Source organism: Camelus dromedarius, chromosome 27 (assembly GCF_036321535.1).
Source record: "Camelus dromedarius isolate mCamDro1 chromosome 27, mCamDro1.pat, whole genome shotgun sequence".
Classification (NCBI taxonomy): Eukaryota; Metazoa; Chordata; class Mammalia; order Artiodactyla; family Camelidae; genus Camelus; species Camelus dromedarius.
In genome coordinates this window covers 8,747,694-8,761,453 of record NC_087462.1, presented here as the reverse complement: position 1 = coordinate 8,761,453, position 13,760 = coordinate 8,747,694, and the positions used below count along the sequence as shown (strand labels likewise).

The following is a 13,760-nucleotide window of genomic DNA, read 5'->3' as shown; positions in this document are numbered from 1 at the left end:
TTTGTGAGCCTGCCGATCCTTGGGACAATCCTGAGGATGGGCCCTGTGAACCACTCTGTTTCACAGTTGAGGAATCACGAGTCTAACCATGATGCCTGTTGCTAAAAGTCTCCCAGGTTAGTTCTGGAGGTTGGGGTTTAGACCAGGCTGCTTTTGTTCTTCTCCTATAGGTTTCTCTCCACCCTCCCTGCACAGTAGCAGGTCTGAAGTAGGTTGGGCCTAGACATGGTTTGTTTATTCATTTTCTTAAGTTTATATGCTGTAAAATCCACTGTGACAAATGCACTACAGAAGTCAAAATACAGAATGTTTCCAGTATCCCCCCAAATTCCCTTTGTGCCTCTTTGCAGTCAGCCCCTCCTCCTACACCCAGCTCTATACATGAGTATTTGAAACAAGCTCCCTAAGCAGTTCTCTGTGCAGCGGAGATGAGAGCCACCACTTTACGAGCTCTCTCCAGAGTAGCAATTATGTTGTGTTTTTTGCTTTGAGCCTTTGTGGGTAAGATGCAGAAGCAGGTGGCCACTTGCTGTAAGGACAGATAGCACTGGAATGTTGGGCCTTGTTCCTGAGTAGTGGCTGCCTAGTGGCAGTCTGTTCCTGCAGCCTTGCTCTGAGGAGGAAGGAGAAAGCATGAATGTCATGTCACAGAGTGCATTCATGCTGGGAGCCATGGAAATGTGTCCCTGTTCTGTGTGCCTCTCTACATCTGTCTGCATTGGGAGTTCTGCCTGAGGCTAGGGTGTCTATTGCTGGGGAATCACAGAGTAAACAGCTTCTTAGCTTGGATTGGCCTTAGCTTGGACACCGTGTCCTATCCCTGTGTCCCTTCATCCTATTCCCTGCCCCCACCAAGGGACTTGGTTACTATGAGTTGGTTACTATGCTGACCTAGCACAGATCATTGTGAAAGAATTGTGTGACTTCCTGTGAAAGTTGCAGAATTCTCTAAGGGGAGGATTCTTTTTTAAGTGAGGAGGGGGCACTCTGCCCATTCATGCAGAGTGATCACCTCTAATAAAATACGGGATCCTTCTGCTATGAGATAGTCACATGGGTCACAAGCAGTGCCAGGCAGAGGAGCCTCTGGCATTTGGGTGGGCAGTTGTGGTAGCTGAACACGTTTGCTCTCCAAATGTCACTTCTACAAGTATTTGTGGTGCCCCTTGACTAAGGAACTTCTCTGTACCCACAGAAGAGGGCTTTTGCTACAGTGCTTGGAGCATGACCCATACAAGTGACATTGTGACATGCCAGCAGTTACCCAAATGCTGGAATCTCAGAAAATAGCCTGGATTGCTTAGGGATCTCTCATTGTGGGAACTATTTTCTTTTCTAGGCCTCTGTGGAGTTGGATTGATTGTGTATTTTACTAGGGATGAATGATTCAGCATTCTTTTTATTAAGCTGATTTTCTGATTGTGGGAAATAGGTTGTTAAAATTGTGGATTAGTTCACAAGTGTAAGGGAAGCTATATGGAAGTGCAGTTTCTTCCCTTTTTCAGGGTACAGTGGGGTGAGGAATAATGTGACCACAAGCTTTTACATTAAGAATGCAAGGAAAGCGTTTTGCAGTTCTTTTCCTAACAGCCATTCGAGTTAACCGGTCTCATAGAGATTTAGCCAAGATTCAGGCAAAAAAACTTTTCCAGCAGTTCTTAAAGTAAATATTTCCTTTTGTGGAGTTCAACCCATGTATGTGTGTTATGCAGGGCCCACCGCTTAATAATGAAGTTTCAATTGGGTTGTGAGTCTTTGGGCCTGCCTGGGGCACACCTGTGCCCATTGCCTGCCTAGAACAGACACACAGGAATCTTTGTCACAGTTGTTGGCTGCTGCATAACCTGGTGTCTGACCACCTGTTATGTTGTGGCTGGTAGTGGTTCTCCCATCTGGGGACATTGCTGGTTGTAACAGAACTTCCTATTATGCTTTGCCTTCACCTTGAAGATGAGATCACAGAAATGCCTGAGATTGGGAATGAAGACACATAGATAGCACGCCTTACTCCCTGCTCCTGGGCCCTTTGTGTTGCTGTTACCATTCCATCTTCGATTTCCAAGTGAACTGGCTGCTTTCTGCCTCTTATATCCCCTGTGATGAGGGCTGGCCTTGGACAAGAGGAAATGAGGACTCTCATAGTTGGAACCCACATCTGTATTCCCTTTTTCAGCAAGTGCGGTATCTCCCACTAGGTAGACCTGAACCCTTTGTGCAGGTAACTCCAATAGCAGATGAAACGTCAACAAGTTCTGAAAGAGACCTGTTAATTATGCAAATAGAAAGTTCCTTGTACTTGCCCAGTAGACAAAACAAAGGAAGGTATGGGAGTGTGTCAGGCTTTGGTGAGTAGAAAACTTGAGAAACAATTGAAGCCCCCCAAGGCGATTTACAAACTCTATAAAGACAGAGTCCAGGGGCTTGGAATGCATCTCTGCCTTGTTTGTACATTGCTTGTTTGTGAAGATGGGTAATATATTCCATTTGATATTTTCTTAGTGACAGAAAAGAGAAATGCTCTCCATAAATTTAGAACCACGAAGAAACAGCTTTGGAAGGCCTTACAGTCTGTGTGAGCTGGTCAGCAGGAGGGTGTCAGGACTCCCTGGCCTTTCTGACATTTGAAAGTGCCATAATAGCAATGATACCAGACCTGGCTGCCATGCTGTGTCTTTTATGAAGATTGTGAGACTGTAACTGAGGGCTGCTACTGTTACACTTCTTGTGATTACCTGTTTGTGTGTAGGAGGGGAAGGAACTACAAAAAGTTTTTTAAAAATTATTTGCTAGAAGCTGTGCTGATTGTTTTCTTTTTTCTTTTCTTTTCTTTTTTTTTTAAGTGCTTGCAAAAACACAAGGTAGATATTATAAAATTCCAATAGAAGAAGGGCCTCAGGCAAAGGTGACTGTCCAGGGTCACATGGGCATGATCTGAACCAAGGTCTTGTTGGCTCGAAGTCTTTCACCTGGGGGGTCACCACCATCAGAGACCACTTCCTCATAAAAGAGAGGCAAAGGGGTCATGTGCTTAGGGAACCAGATTAGAGAAGCTTCTATCAACATACGACTTTTGTTAAGCAGCTTTTCAGAGGATTGAGAGTAAATTGGTTTGTCTCCCTTTAGTCCTCTAGATTTCCCAGTGGGTAGAGTGCTGCTTCAGAAGCTCGGTACAGTTTAGGAGATCAATACATTGCACATTGTGGTGCCACCTCACCCACTACACTGATCCTCTCTGTTCCCTATTCACTGTAGCAGCCATGACACACTCTGCATTACTGCTGTCTAAAAACACACCAGCTTGTCTGCAGGCATCCTGCCCTCCCTCTCTGGGGTTGGGGGTCCTCTGTCTCAGGCTTTGGGCTTTGTATGGCTGGCATCCATGGTTAGTTTCTGGCTTTCTTCAAATGTTTGTTGGGGCCTTTCAACCTGGGAAGCACTGATTTGCTGTCCACAGAAATATGAACTTGGAGAAGGGGAACAAACATGATGACAGTTCAATGGGGATGCTGTGGTTGCTTGTAGTTTCAAATTACAGCTGTTTGTTGCTTGTATATAGGAAAGCAGTTGACTTTAACCTTGTATCTTACAACCTTGCTGTAATTGCTTCTTCATTTCAGGCTGTTTTTTGGTGGATTCTTTGGGATTCTCAACATAGACAATCATGTCATCTGCAAATAAAGACAGTCTTATTTCTTTCATCCCAGTCTGTATCTTTTTCTTGTCTTAATGCATTAGTTAGGACTTCCAGCACAGTGTTAAACCAGTGGTAAGAAAGGACATCCTTGCCTTGGTCCAGCTCTTAAAGAGGGAATTATCTAGTTTCTCAGTATTAAGTGGATCCTGTGATTGTGATAATACAAAATCTGGCCACAAGAACTCTTGCCAACCTAAGGCAAACTTGGAATGGGCAGTGGGTAAGGACTCAGGGAAGGCTTCTTGAAGGAGAGTAGTTTGCCAGGATGGGGTGCTGTGAACAGGGTATTTCAGGCAGGGAAGGCCTCGTATATTCAAAGGAAGAAATCAGGAGTGTCAGAGTGTCACATAATGTGAACAACAGCAAGCATCTCTTTGAGAAAGGTGGGGAACCTGGCCAGAATCCTTGGGCTCCTATCATGTGCCCGGAGGTGCCAAGGACACATTCTGTGTCACAGATTGTGACGCCCCCCCCCCCCCACCAGGCTGCAGTAGGAGTTTACATGTGGTGCAGCTTCCTTCAGCAAGCTGGTTCTATGGAGTAGGCAGGCTCTGCCAAGGTTCAGCTTCAACTGTATGATTTGTTTCCTGGACCACTGCGTATCTATGGCACCTCCAATTGGTACCTGACTTGGAAATTCTAAACAGGATAAAGTAATGTTATGGGGTTGAGTGTTGGGGCGATTGGAGAAAGAATCGTACCTAAAGAACAGTTTTATCTTTTCCCCTCTTTGTTGTCTAAATGGCCTCTGGGGTCTGGGACAGCCTGCCACACCATTGATTATCTTTGACTGTATCTTTGGCTGCCTTGCCACCTCCACACAGGGCCCAAACTCCAGGCTTCGCCCTAAACTGGTTCTCTGCATCCTGGGAATCTTGGATGTCAGCCATGCGCTAGAGCCCCCGGCTCCAAGGAGATCAGCAATTCTGTTCATTTTGGATTAGCTCTGGCATCCAGCCATCGTTTACAACATTCTTCCCTGGGAACCTGGCAGAGAGGTCCCAAGAACTGGCTTGATGAACCTTTGTAACGTGAGCCTGTCCTAGGTTGCTGGTTGCCCATGATATGTTAAGAAGACTTTTCTGGGGGGAAAAATGTGGGAAACGGAAATCCCACACCCAGAAATTAGCCCTGGAATTATAGCCAAGTTTGTTGTGTTCAGTGCTGGCAGCAGAATCATATATTACCATTCCTCTTCCTGTCTTTCTGGCTTCTGTACTGGAGAGGAAACAAGTGGACTCAGGAAATCTCTGCGTGAGGGTGTATCCACCTAGCTGGTGGAGATCACAGCAGAGTGCCTGGTAACTGTCTCCCAGATGTATGTAGAGGCCAGCCTGTCTTTTCTCTTCGGCTGTGAACTATACATCTAGACCTTTATTTTATCAGCTGCAGGGGAAGGAGACCATTAGACTTCGGTGTTTTCATTTATGTTTTACTCAACACAGAAATGTTAGCTTCAGATTTTGAGCACATTTTTGTGAATTACATTTGTGAAAAGTCACAAAATTCTGGTATATCCTGCCGTTGCTGCCGCAGTTCTTGATTTGTGCAGTGGCTCACAGTTTTGGCTTGAATGTTAAGAATCACCTGGGGAGCTTTTGAAAATCCTAATACTTGGCCCTTACTGGGACGTTTTTCATTGGAATCTCTGTGGGAAGGTGCCCAGGCATCTTTTTCATTTTTTATTTTTTTAAGGTTTTCCAGATGCTACCAATGTACAGTTCTGTAAACCATTGTACCCAGATTTCACCCTAAGTTGGGTGCTGAATGTTGAGAATCTGGAAGCTACACAATCTAGTGAGGAGAGGTGTATGCTGGGCAAGTCACAGACTGTTCTGGACATGCTTGGCTAAAGGTTTTCATTTATATCTGCCCCTGAATTTTCCTTTGCTATCCTCATTGCAGAACACCAATTTCTTTGTCTTCAAGACAGAGGGAATTGTGGTCTAGTTTTATTACTAAAGCTAAGTTAACTATTTTGGCTATATTTGGGCCCTGTTGAAATTTCGGATGTGAGGCCCTGACTGACTTAAGTGCTGAGGCTATTTTAGTAGTCATTTGAGATGGAAAACTTGAAATGATGAAATGAAGATGAAAAAGTTCTAAAAAATGGATGGTAGTGATGGTTGCGTAACAATGTGAATGGACTTCATGCACTGAACTGTATACTTAAAGGTCAACTTTATGTTATGTATATTTTACTTCAATTAAAAAAAATTTTTTGATGTGTGTGCCTTACCTCTTCCAGGTAGCTAGCCACCCTTGCTGGATATTGATCATATTCACCACAGACTAACAGGTGGTGCCTGCACAGGTCACGTAAGGCTTCTGCTCTCTGTCCTGGCTGTTAAGTTACTGGCTGTTTTTTCTTTTGGTAAAACAGCGTAATCGTCTCCTCGCCTGCTATCAAATTGCCAGCTGTTTCTTCCTGCTGTGCTGTCAACTGCTTCTTTCCCCTTTCAGTGGCTGCTTCTAATCTGGTGTCCTGGGAACAGAGATAAGCCTGCTTTCTTGGTGGTATTGGGCTTTGTGGTAGCCTTACCTGATGCCACCCTCCCAGGACATCAGGTGGCCAGAAATCCCTCGAACAACCACTCTGGTTATTGAGTTTCAGCGTTTTTTCAGTTTCAGTTTTTACATTGGCATTGGGATTCAACTAGCTAATCTTGTTTTGAGTTAAAGGTGAGTTTCTTTTTCTTTTCTTTTCTTTTCTTTTTTTTCCCTGTCTGTATGTCACTGTTTTGAATGGTGCTTCTGTGGGCCTCTGTGACCTGTTGGCATTGATGGTAGATGGCTGTTATGAGGATGCCTTGGTGTGCACTGGGCATGGTAGTCTCACATGAGCCAGCCCTTCCAAGGGCACTGAACTCCAAAAGGAGGTGCTCGTCCTGCCTGCCTGCCCAGTGAAGAGCACATAGCTGCTCTCCTTCCTTTGGTAGAATCTTCTTGGGCCCAAAATTATGAAACCCAAAACCTGGAACACTCTCAGTTTGGGGTGTTGGGCTTTTCAAAGAAACAGCTATAGGTGTTTTCTCATGTGCTCACAGTGCTTTTTTAGGCAAGCCTCTTTCTCCATTGCTCATTGTTTAGCCTAAATAATGGCAAGGGCTTCTGGGGCCACAGTTTCCAGCAGCAAAGAGGAGACCTTGGGGTATAGGTAAGTCACCCGAGTCTGCAGTCACGGGTAGGGGTCATGAAGGCACCTCCTCAGATGGTTGTGATGTGAAACTCTTTTGCCTTTGGCACATAGGAGCTGTGAAACTTCTCAGAATTCTGGGACAGAGAGAAGATCAGGGTAGGGAACATTTAAGTACAGTGGCTTGTTATAACTAGGATACTCTTTTTGGCCTGCTTTCCTAGTTAAAAGTGGGACATACCTGAAATGAAAAATCAGGCTTTGGTCAGCTGAGAAGTTGTCCTTCCAGAGGACTTTTAAATTGTGACGTTTACTTAGGAAATAATTTTGTTACTACAACAAAGTAACTGGTATACCAGAAGGAATTGCATTCTTCTGGCTGTAACAATGTAAACCTATGATTTGCTGTTACTGTATCCTCCATTAAGGGGTAGAGTCAAGAATGACTTGTCTCTCAGACTTGACTCTTTGCAGGAAAATAATGCTTGTATAATAAACATGTAGGCAAAAAGTCAAATGTAATTAAATTGTCCTTCTTCATTATCTTTGGAGGTGATAATGTAAAGATTCTGTCACTGAATGGATGCTGTGGTTTTAAGTAAGCCACAAGCCCCTATGTTCAAAATAGATTCAAACCTGGGAACTGTCTTTAGAGCAATTTACACATGAATGAGATGTTTCAATGAAGAAAATTTGTTTGCCAGGTGGACTGTTACTCCATTTAATGCATTAATATGGAGGAAATGGGAAGAGATCATGAACAACAGAGCCTTGCTTGTGAAAGTCCCAAGGAGTAGAGACTTTAAAAAGCCCCAGTGCTTTAAGTCCCCGCCCTTTCTTTTTTCCATGGTACATCACATAGTTTTAGTTATTTTCATTCTTGATTGTCTGTCCCCAGCCCCCTCCCTCTGGGCCAAAATATGAGCCCATGGGGGTAGGTGTCTTTGTGCTGAATTCCAAAGAGCCTGTAGTGTTACAGGGTACACAGTAAGTTGTTGAATGGCTTAGTCAGAAATCCAAAGTTTTGGTCTAAACCAGAAACACCTCTGATGGCAGGGGTATACCCAATTGTCCCCAGGACTCTGGTGCTTGGCCAGCCTGAACCAGTTGGTTTTTCAGCCTGTTCTTCATCTCAGCACCATCGCCTTATAAACCCATGCAAGACAGATGCATATTAGCACGTATCAGTGAAGTGGGGCATCAGAAGTCAGAAGCAGGGCAGGCCAGATAGATAACTAATTATGAGAAGAGCAATAGTTGGACCACAAGAGCAAAGTTAGCAAAAGGAGCAAGCTCAAAACTTAACAGAACCCTTTGATTTGAAGTTTTGCAGAGTCTAAGGTGCCATCATGCCTACCTCTTAACCTTTTAGGTCCTGCTGGGACCATTAACTCTGTAATGCAGTAGACTTTTCTTTATAAAGAACACTTCTAAAACCTCAAACCATACCTTGGGTTGAAGTTAAATCTATAATAGCATATATGTCTATCTTTACTCACTGGAGATAATGATCCTAACCCATGAGAGGACTTGTGTCTATTGGGGGTGAAAGCTTATCCTTTAACAAATATGGGTCAATATGAAAATGGAATAAATCAGAAATACGAAACCTTGGACTTGGAATGGGAAGGAGTGTGTGCTGTGAGCTCTGTTGCCTCTGGGATGTGCCCAGGCTGGGGGGCAGAGTATGGTGGGCCCTGGCCAGGAGGTCCCAGCCAGGTTGGTTGTGTTTCCCTCAAGGGTCTTCCACAGGGCTGGTGTTAGTGTTGAGTGAAATTTCCTTTTTTTCCCCCAGCCTAAAGCGCATCTGTTTTGAGTTGTGCTCCAGGTGTACTTGAACCTGGTGGTGGTGGTCGTGGTGGTGGTGGTGGTGTTACTGTTATTGTTAAAGGGATTTGAATTTGGAAAGAAAGAGGGGAAGATTTGAGTTTGAACTGGATTTGATAAGGGCGATTTCCTTCTTAAGCACCCATGGTGCATTTCTTCACCTGAAGGTATAATGCATTTTGATGCCATTCCTATGGCAACCGGTGAACTCCAAGGGAACAGATTCTATTTTTGTGTTCTAACATGGTAACAGGATTAGTGAAAGCACAGTGAAAATACCATAAGTCAGTGCTGCAGCTAGAAGAGAATTGAAATGGTCCAGCAGTAAATTTTTAACATTGACTCCTTTTGAGTACACTTCTAATAACTTGCATGTCACTCAATTTAGTCTTGGCTTTAAATGTCAGGGGAGGGGCTTGATAGGAGCTTATTTTGATCCCAGGTGGGTCCTCAGTAAAATCTTCAGGGACTCCATTCTCTGGGTTTCAAAACCTTGTTCACACACCTCTTATCATTGGGGATTCTTATGTTCAAGTATGTGACACCCTACCCCCACCTGAGCCTCGAGGTCAGATGATTTTAACTTGTCTAACCTGCCTTTATACCAGATCTCTCCAGGAGACAACATGAAAGTGTGAATTCCTCCCTCAGGAAGCCTTCCCTGATCTGAGCCCCCTGCTGGGGCACTGGTGGCACCCTGGGAGGTAATGCCCTGTGCCTCCCTGTTCTTGGCTGTGGGTGATGCTCCATGGGGAGGGGACAAAGCCTCTGTGAGCCACACTTTTTCCAGTTTCCCCTCTATTGATTTCATCAGATTGAGCTATACTGTTGGTTTGGGGTTGGGGAAATGACGCCCACCTATTTTCTGATTTTAAGTTGGCAAGAAGCCTAACTTTCTGCTGCAGTAATTTGGAGGCATAGTGGTGAAGCATCTCAACACTCGCTGACTCTGGGTACTGATATCTGAGCACAAAAATGTCGGGGGCTGAGTTGGGTTGTCGGGGAGCTGAACAGGGCAGCCAGAGGTGGAGGTGGAAGAGATGAAGCACTTCTTGGGTGGTTCTGCACTTTTGTTTCCCCTAGGTGTTATGGACAGACAGACTATGTAGCTCACATTGTTTGGCTTCTTGTGTTCAGGCCTTGCCTGTTCCATCTGCCTTGGCCTTGGTGTGATGGGGACCCAGGTGGTTGTTTTCTCAGCCTGTGGAAGGCTGAGGACTTGGCGCCTGTTTTCTGACCTTTCTCTCTCCATAGCAGATGGTATTGTTGCGTGCTCTCTTTTCCTAATGAAAGAGCTCATTCATGCCATTAATTGAGGGTAGACTCAGCTCTGCCTTCCTCCATCTGCCTGAGACTGCGCCCTCCACCTCTGTTGGGAAGCCGTCCTCATGTGCTGACTTCCTCATATTGGCCTGGTACTGTGCACTGTCCTGGGTAGCACCAGCTGCTCTGTGGCTGAGGCCAGAACAAGGGAAATGCAAAACGGCTCCACTAGCGAGAGGAGCCATCCAAGATTGTGGAGGGCTCAGGGCAGTATCAGTTGTCCCGATTGAATTCTGTGTATTTCAGAAAACAGCCTCTGGGAGGGAGCTAAGTTTATCTCTGGAGCCTGCGTTCCAGTCCCCTCCTTCTAGTTATGAGGAACCCTGAGGCCCAGGAGGATTTTAGCCCAGACTCTGGAAGTTATTTTCTCATCTCATCTCTGTCTTTGGTGTGTTTGCCGTGACCGACAACTCTTCATGCTTTAAAAGCCTTTGTGTACCTCATGTTTAACATTTGTAGAAATGTTTTCCACTTCCTCTCCTTTCACATCAACTGTGTTTAATTCTTGGAGGACAAACTTCTGTCCTCCTCACTCCCCAGTTAAGTTGCGAACAGCCTCATTGAAAATTCCAGGAGCAGCTGTGGTGCCTGAGACCATGTGGCCCACACCTGCCTCTTCTAACCTGCCCCGTGTGGTGTCACCATCCAGGAAGCTGCTGAGTCCCACAACTCTGCCTGCCTCTCTAGTGGGGATTTTAAATTGAGCGCTTTCCTCTGGACACACAATGTCCTGATTCATTGTCCTCAGTCCTGTTATTCAGTTGCTATTCTGCTCTGCTCCTTTGTGTTATCATGGTTTAGCTGTTAATCCAGGGCTCCCTTTTGGCCTCAACGATTAAGATTTGGCTTCTTAAATTATCTTTGGGTCTGACACCATCCTTCCTTGTCCCCGCCCCACTTTGGTCCTGTTTTGTTCCTGAAATACAGCTTCTGTGATAAATTTGCTCTCCATCCCCTCAGCAAGGTTCCCAAATTGTGGGATGCCTAACCCCTAAGTAAGGTGACTTCAGCTTGTTCCAGGATCAGCAGTCCCCCTGGGAGAAGGGCACATTTACTTTTTCAGTTTCCCACAGTCCTGTTCACTTTGAGGAGAAAGTCTTGTCGGGTGCTAATCTCCCTTTGTGCACATTGAGTGCCACTCAGAATCTTGGGCCAGCAGCCACGCCGGTGTTGTTTTCATTGTACTTACTTTTACATTGCCTTTTTCTTCATAACAGCTGTTGCTGGTTTTTAAGTTAATGACTTTTCTTTTTCTCTTTATGTTTAAAATTTCCAAATCTACAAAAAGTAGATTTACCAATTAATGTTTGACACATCTGCTTTATCAGTGCACTGGGTTTTTTTCCCCCCTAAATCCTTTGAAAGTGAGTTGCAAATGTGGTACTTCACCTCATGCACTTGAACGAATTATTCTTATTCTTTGAGAATAAGGGCATTATCTTGAAAGCAGAGACTTCAACAGATATTTGTATACCCATGTTCATAGCAGTATTGGTCATAATGGCCAAAAAGTAGAAGCAGCCTAAGTGTCCATGGATGGATGAATAAACAAATATGGTATATCCATACAATAGAATATTAAGCCTTGAAAAGAAATTCTGATACATGCTACACATGGATGAACCTTGAAGATATTATAGGTTAAGTGGAAGAAGCCAGTCACGAAAGGACAAATGCTGTGTGATTCCACTTATTTATGAGATAGTTTAAAAGTAGTCAGATTCATACAGACAGAAAGTAGAATGAATGGTGCTTACTAGGGGCTAGAGGGAAGAGGGAATGGAGAGTTAATGTTTAATGGGTACAGAGTTTCAGTTTTGCAAGATGAAAAAAGTTCTGGAGATGGACGGTGGTGACAGTTGCCCAACAGTGTGATTGTACTTAATGCCACTGAACTGTATGCATAAAAATGGTTAAAATGGTAAATTTTATGTTATGTATATTTTGCCATTATGTTTTTATCCTCTTTCCTTCTTCCTTCCTCCCTTCCTTCCTTCCTTCCTTCCTTCCTTCCTTCCTTCCGCACTGTCCTGTAAAACCACAATAAACATTGTGGAAAATCAACAATAATTGCATCCCATATTAAGATTTCCCAATTGTCTCCCAAAATGTCTGTCTCGCCCATTCAAACAGGTTCACACATCCATGTGATATGTTAATGTTTTCTTTTAAATAAGTATGTTTTAAGTTTATAAAGAGCAAGTTGATATAAAGCACGTGAATCAGGATGATAAAGGTGGTGGATGTGGACTGACCAGGGTCAAACCCTGAATGTGTAGTGGTCTTGGTCCCTGTGGCTCTGGAGCTGAGTTCCTAGAGTGTATGCCCCAGGCCTCCTAGCTTCTACAGGAGGAACCTTCTATATCTTAACAGTAAGGGCAGCACTAACCTCTTAAACATCAAAATGTGGTCGTGTGACTGAGAAACTGGATTTTTAAATTTTACTGAATTCTAATTTTAATTTTAAAACTGATGCCAATTGGAGAACATTTAAGTATATTTGGAACATCTTAGGTATGTGAATCTACTTTTTAAACCTCACATTTTATGAAATCTAAATAAGACCAAATATTTTGAATGAAAATTTAGCTCCTGAATTGAGATATGCTGAAAGTGTGGAGAACACACTTGGATTTCAGACATTTAGTATGGGGGGGATAAAATGTCCTTTTTTATAGTGATTATACATTGAATCATTGGTCACACATTGAAATGATATTTTAAGTGTATTGGATTCAGTGAAATATACTTTTAACTTCACCCTTTTACATTAATGTGGCTACTAGAAAATTAAAGTGTGTGAGTGGTCACGTTTATGTCTATAACACACATGTAGATGTGGTGCAAGTGTAAAGAGTCTGTTCCTCTGCAGCAGCCTGCGCGGCCACCCTCCACCAGGTTTTTCTCTTATTTCCCTTTCTGGGCTACTGAAAACCTATTATTTTGGGTGACTTCTCTGCTGAATTCTTTCTCATTGGTCCTTCTGCCCTAATAAGGCCTGGGACCTGTGAGTACCAGAACCCTGGGCACACCTCTTGAAGCCTTTGCTTCTCCACTGTTAGACTGGTGAAGGGAAGGGGCTCAGCCACATCTCTCACCTGAGTAAGGCTGGCGGGGGCTGGGGAGGAACGTGGCCACCCATCCTTGTTACTGGTAACATGATGAGAACACTTTTCTGACCCTCTTCTGTCTAGCTCTTTGCCCAAGGTCCCAAGCAGCGCAGAGGTATGGGAATCATTGGTGGGAGGGCATTGAGACCCCAAAGAAGGTACTGGAGGCACCAGCCCAGTTCAGCTCTGCTCTCTCCTGTGTGAGACATGTCCAGTATGGAGTCTGGGAGAGCTCATAGAATCGCATAGAGTGATGTGGTGAGCTGGGGACAAGTTGCCCAGCACGTGGGTCTCTAGCTTTCCCGGTGCATGACTCACAAATCAGTTGCTAAACTCAGTGAGTGCAGGTGGCATTTTCACTCACAGGGATGCATATGCACACAGTTTTTATTTAGTCATTCTGTGCTCTACATCCTGGTTTTTGAAGCATCGTTTGTGATGAATGTTTGTTCCACATCCTTAAATACTTTTCCAAGTTTAAACACAAAGACGGCAAGGAGTTCAAATGCTGCAGGTTCACTGAAAGTGTGAACCTGTGCACTGGGGCTCTTTTTGTTTTTGTTTTTGATGAGCTGACAGCTCCTCTCCAATGAGCAGCTCTTATTTTCCTAAGTGAACTAAGGACAAGCTGCCCTGGCCTTGTCTGCTAGGGAGTAAACCTGGGCTGTGC

At 44.3% G+C, this 13,760-nt stretch overlaps 1 protein-coding gene across 8 annotated transcripts in view; it reads left to right on the top strand.

The window, feature by feature from the left end:
• The window catches only part of BRD4 (bromodomain containing 4), an 81,720-nt gene that overhangs the window by 20,805 nt on the left and 47,155 nt on the right, over positions 1–13,760 (top strand). The window lies entirely within an intron of this gene.